Source organism: Anguilla anguilla, chromosome 16 (assembly GCF_013347855.1).
Source record: "Anguilla anguilla isolate fAngAng1 chromosome 16, fAngAng1.pri, whole genome shotgun sequence".
Taxonomy (NCBI): domain Eukaryota; kingdom Metazoa; phylum Chordata; class Actinopteri; order Anguilliformes; family Anguillidae; genus Anguilla; species Anguilla anguilla.
Window position 1 is genome coordinate 33018395 of NC_049216.1, and position 6235 is coordinate 33024629.

Below are 6235 nucleotides of genomic sequence, written 5' to 3' on the forward strand. Positions count from 1 at the left end.
AAATTAACCCCCCCCCCCCGACCCCTTCTCCACGAGTCCTGCCTGTGCCTGGTGCCTGCCATACACCCTAATTTCTCAGGGGGACCAGATGCCCTTGACCCCGCGACCCTCAGAATGGTGCTCTGCGAAATTTCAGCTCTGGTTATGACTGCCTCTGTGTCACCCCGAGTCCTGGTTCTCATCCCACCAGCCCGGGATTCGGGGACCCCCCCCTCCACCTTAAGTCGCCCCTAAAGTCTGACCAGAGCACACCGTACAGGGGCCCAGAATTTCAAACGGTGAAGCCGCCCAAAACCATTTTGCCTCGCACAATAACTTTAAAAAGTACCCCAACTGGACAGTAATCCACCCAATCTGGCAACCCTGCTCCTGATGCACAAGAAAATAATTACTCCTGCCCTTATTCCACGAGGCTTGAGGCATGCGCCTGAACGATGGGGCTTACGAATGTAACTTTGCCCACCTGTACCCCCTAGTGCTGTTTGCCTACCATGTGAAACCCACTTTTGAAAATCACTCAGGCTAAAAGTACCTGCCAAAAGATTAAAGCGCAAGTGGGGCCACGTAGCTCAGGAGGTAAGACCGATTGCCTGGCAGTCGGAGGGTTGCCGGTTCAAACCCCGCCCTGGGCGTGTCGAAGTGTCCTTGAGCAAGACACCTAACCCCTAACTGCTCTGGCGAATGAGAGGCATCAATTGTAAAGCGCTTTGGATAAAAGCGCTATATAAATGCAGTCCATTTACCGTTTAACTGCAACCCTGAAAATTATCCCCAGCTAATAGTCCTACGACAACCACTGCTAGTACACCTTCAACTACCAATTAGTATACATGGGTGTAGTAGTAGACATACAGAAATAGCTGCAGTGCGATTAATTTTAATAATGATCATTAATGAGTAAATTCACAATAACAAAAACAACAATCACAATCATAGTAATTACACCAACAGAGGTTATTATCCACAGTTACCTGCCACTGTACTAATTAAGGAAAGTTAAAATTCACAAATACTGTCTAAAGCATATAATATAAAACATTACACCTAACCAGGGGTGCACAAATTCTGGAGGCCAGTGTGTGCTGCCTTCTGTTAAACCTAATTATCATCGTTTAATTTAGCTGTTTATACAAGCGCAGGTTCCCTCCTATATATCAGACCGCAATGGACGGAGTGTAGCACAGTGGGTAAGGAACTAGACTTGTAACCAAAAGGTCGCAGGTTCGATTCCCGGGTAAGGACACTGCCGTTGTATCCTTGAGCAAGGTACTTAATCGAAATTGCTTCAGTATATATCCAGCTGTATAAATGGATACAATGTAAAATGCTATGTAAAAAAAGTTGTGTAAGTCGCTCTGGATAAGAGCGTCTGCTAAATGCCTATAATGTAATGTAATGTAATGCAATGTATTCACCAAGTAAGCAAGCCCCACTTTAAACCGACGTATCAGCTGATTGGCAGGTCAAACGGAATAATTAAGAACAAAGAAGTTGTTGAGGCGAGGCGAGGCCCCGGCAGTGCACTCATCGTAAAGTATGCGAATCATTAATGTACACATTGAAAAAGTACAGCCAAGTCACGACGCACACCAAAGCCCGTCCCCAGTCGTGGTTACCAGTCGATTCTTCTCTGTCCCACCACCGTGCTGTGATAGCAAGACTGACCTGAGCATGGTAGTGCACTGCGAAATTCTGCGGCTCTGTAAACAAACAGCAAAGTTAGTTACATTTATTTACTTACTGCATACGGAGATCAGAGACGAGGAGCACGCGCTGCAGCGATGTTCAGTCCGAACGCCGAACTTCGGTGCGCAGTTTGTGGAAAACGTCGTTACCCTTCGGAGGACAAATCCCTTTTTATTTTGTGCCGCGGCTTACGAACTGCACGTGTTCATTTTGCGGGCACCCTCTTCCCAAGCGGTTCGAAGTAATTGTTCTTCGTTTTAAAATTAAACAAAGTCTTGCTCTTTTAATGCGCTCGTAAAGATGGCTTTTATTCTGAAAGGTAATTATTTCCCTGGTGCAGGGTTATTTGGGCCCAAGCGGCACGAGCTGGGAAAACAGAAATCTCTTCTGTTCTGTTGCTGTACGTGTTGCTTTTTAAAGCTTTTTTTTCCCCCCCTGGAACGAGTGGATATCATTTTGTAAAGTATTACTATGTGGCTTTCATTACATACAACAGAAGAGGGTGGAATTAGCATAACAGGCCTTTTACATTCTCTTTGAAGTGCAGAAAAGAGAGTATAACAAACATATATGAGCTACCAGCCAAATATCAATAAATGGAAATGACAGGATTCTCAGTGGACGGTGCCGGATGAGTGTCTGAAATGCCGGGGTATTAAAATATTCCCTATTTGTTGCAAAATAAGAAAAATATCACTATTCACCGTCAGATACATATGACGACATAGCAGCTGCTGTAGAAGTGTGGGGGTCCAGGTTATCTTGTGAAAACCGGAAAAGGGGAATGGAGAGGGTAGATGGCCCAGCTGCAAAGGAAAAGAAGCCTGATTGTGCTGAACTTTGACATTTACGTGAAACATGCACCCGCTTCGTCGTTAGTGCTGCACTTAGCAAGAATTTCAAATTCACTGAAAAACACGTTTTTAGGTTGTCTGCGTATTCTCAGATGGAGAACAACAGCCCGTCCTCATTTTGGGGTCAGATTTCTGGTTTAAATGTGAATGCCTTGGAGTGGTTTCGATACAAAGAAATAAGAAATCTACAATATAGGCTATATAAATTCCTTGCTGCAAACACAAAGACACGTGTCTTTCTGCACGAGCGCTTTCACGGGCAGAGCACGAAGACGCTGAATTAATTATTCCCTTTTAAACAAAACAGACCTTTGAACTAAAAAAGGGAGAAACATCTCAATACCTTTTTTATTTTTGCCTCATACCACCGCATATTTTCAGTCGAAGGTTCGTCTATTCTGTTGGTAGTACAGGAGACCAGTGACACGAGTCTCTTCTCGCGCAGTAGAGAAAAATGTACAGAGGTCAAAGCCGGTCAGCGCCGACATTAATGGAGTCTCTAAAATTGCAGACATATTTTTTGCATTCCCTTTGTACCGGGCCGCCGTGATGAAAGAGTTGCATCACGGCAAAAGCGAGGGGAAAAAGAAAGGATATAAGATTTTAAAACGAACGCACTCATCTTCTATTGTAAATACTGCGGAGAAGTTAACCAAGCGTGACCCATAACTATCCTGACCAATTTCTTTTCAGCAAAATTGCTTTAACGGGTCTCAAATGTTTTGCCCAGTGTTTATTACAGGTAGTGAAGGGCTTTGGGTGAGTGAAAATGTGCTGTTTTTTTTTTCTGGAGTTGTGGTCAGATCCAGTCTGGACTCTTTTGTATGAGCCAAATATCACTAGAATGGTGATATACTGAGAATGACTGCATTTTCTCTATAAAGTACTAACACTCGGTTACAATTTATGGGAAATCACAAAATGTAGTTTACCCACTCAAATGCACTTAGACAAATAAAAACAGTGAGAGGGACATTAATATAATATGGGACATATTAATATGAAACAATGCCTCTATTTTAAATATTTCCAACATTAGTGAAAATATGGAAATAACATACATCTCTTAAGGATATACTGAGTAAAAGATTTAGGCTTGAAACACCTAAAATTCCTCAGTGTTTTTCTGTGACCAATAATAGTTCCCACAATTCTTTGAAAGTGTTTTTCAGAGTAGGCTTAATTCATGGACTCACAGATGACATCTTAAGGCAAATCAACATATATTTTCATGGTTTTTTCTTCTTCTAAATGCAGTATGACAAAATATTAGATGAGGCAAAAATATCAGGTTAATATTTTTAATATGTACACATTTCTTTAAAAAAAATCACATTGTGTGCCATTGTTGTTCTCCATACTTTACCCCAGAAGTGTTAAATTAAAAGTTATTTCCTCATCAGTTTTGTAAGCAAAAATAACATTCATTTGGCAAGCGAAGGTGAAGGTTCAACTGGCAGTGTGTTACACAAAAATAATATATTTGTGTGTTTGGTGTAAGAATATTGTCGTGTTTTGACAAAAATACAATAATCATTTGTTGCAAAATATTTTGTACCTCTTAATGGCTCTGCAGTCACATAATATATTAGTGTTAAATCCCACAGATTTAAAAAGTACCTCTACACAGCAAGACAAAGCAATCCTTCTTATAATATTATTTATGCTTAAACTCCAAACACATTCCAAACCTTCATTATGATACAGTGTGTATTAAAAGTGCGAGCGCATGTATAAAACGTACTCTAGTTCAATATTAACATTGTTAAACACGTATATATATTTAATATTACACAACCTGTTTCCACTGCAAATATTAAAATTTCCTTTTAAAAAATAAACTTCATTTTAGCTCTAATAAAAAAAGCATTACAAAACGAGTCCTATAGTTAGCGATGAACGCTGAGAAAACAAAAGATGCGCATAAACTTGTTTTTTTTTTAAACTTTCGTTTAATACCTAAAGCCACGCAGTGCTCTCTCCTGTCTGGAAGCACCCAGGTGTTCGTCACAGGTCGTGCTGGGTTAGCTCCTCGGCGTTCCGACACAGGGCCTTGGCTGAAAAAGAAATGACACAGGAAACAAGGGGTCAAAGGTCGCGGGCGGACGAGCGCGTGACCTTATTGGAGCACCTTGCTTTTACAGTCTCTGCTTGCTCCCGACGGGTGGAGGCTGCTCGACTCGGCCAATCGCGAAGCTCGTATGCGGAGCGCGGCGTGGAAAGCGACATTAAGGGTTTGTTCAGAAGAGCCATTGTTCGGATTAAGCGTCGGGCCTTACAGTATCATTACGTCCCCGAGAAATCAGGAGCAAAATGGCATGAGAACACAATGCAGCAATCACTGTCTGACCTTCTCAGACGCCTGCCACTCTCCCTTACCCACCTCAGCTCATTCTGAATGTCTTTAATGGCGATGACATCGTCAATAAATGTCAAATACAGCAAGAAAAGAAGCGCTCTCAATTAGGGAAAAAAGCCCCCAATGTATGAAATAATGTAATTTCTGGAAAAAGGGACTGACAAAGGAAGACATTGCATTTTTATTCTTTTTGTTATTAATTGTTCTCTGTCTTTTATTCAATGCGTTATTCAATCACCTAACCAAAACAATCAGGTTTTACTTGTATACTGAAACAAGTGATGGTGTTGCATTTTGTGCCTATATTTAAACTTCTATCGGATGGGACGTTCAAACTGCAAAGACGTTTCGTTGTTTTATTCACTGTTAGAAAAATTCATGCAGCCCATTCAAAGGAATGTATAGAACACAAGTCACAATACACTTCTGCCCCATTTTCAGGATGGCAAGAACATGTTTTATGAACATGATTCTCTGAGGTTTCAGGTGAAATGGAAACATAACAGAGTGGGGGATAAAAAGAGGAGAAAAAGAGAAATAATTGAGGAAAACAAACACATAACGTCACCAGACAGCAGGTAGCAGGTAAACAGATTAGCAGGCTAGTAGATAGCAGGCTAGCAGGTACCAGGTTAACAGATTAGCAGGCTAGCAGGTAACCAGATTAACAGGCTAGCAGATAGCAGGCTAGCAGGTAGCAGGTAAACAGACTAGCAGGCCAGCAGACAGCAGGCTAAAAGGTAGCCGGTAGCAGATTAACAGGCAGGTTAACAGGTGAGCAGGTTAGCAGATAGCAGGTCTCTCCTCTCTCAGTCCTTCCCTCCTTCTCTTCCTGACCTCTCTCTATTGCCAACCTGTTCTTTCCCCACCCTTCCCTTCTTCTCTTTCTCCCCCTCCCTCTCTCTGGAGCACAGTATAAAAGCTAAAATCGACACTGTTCCCTTTTGCATTGATATTCACTGTAAAACAGCTCATTAGAAACAGCTATAAAGCCCGAACAAGAGCTATAAAGCCATTACAATGCCCCCGGTAGCTCAGTCTAGTAGCAGTAGATCCAAAAAGTTCAGGTTAAGTATTGATTATTTGGGTGTACAGTATACATATGCCTAGGGAAAAGTGCAAATAAGATCTCATTGATTGACAGGTTAATGCCAACATGCCCACATGCCAGTGTACCCCCATGTGATTGGCTCACACAAATGGACACACAAGAAGAGCAGCGGGTGAAGATGGGCAGCAGTGGAAACGCCAACAAACACACACACGTACGCATCACACACGCACGCACACGCATACATAGACACACGCACGCATCACGCATACATAGACACACGCA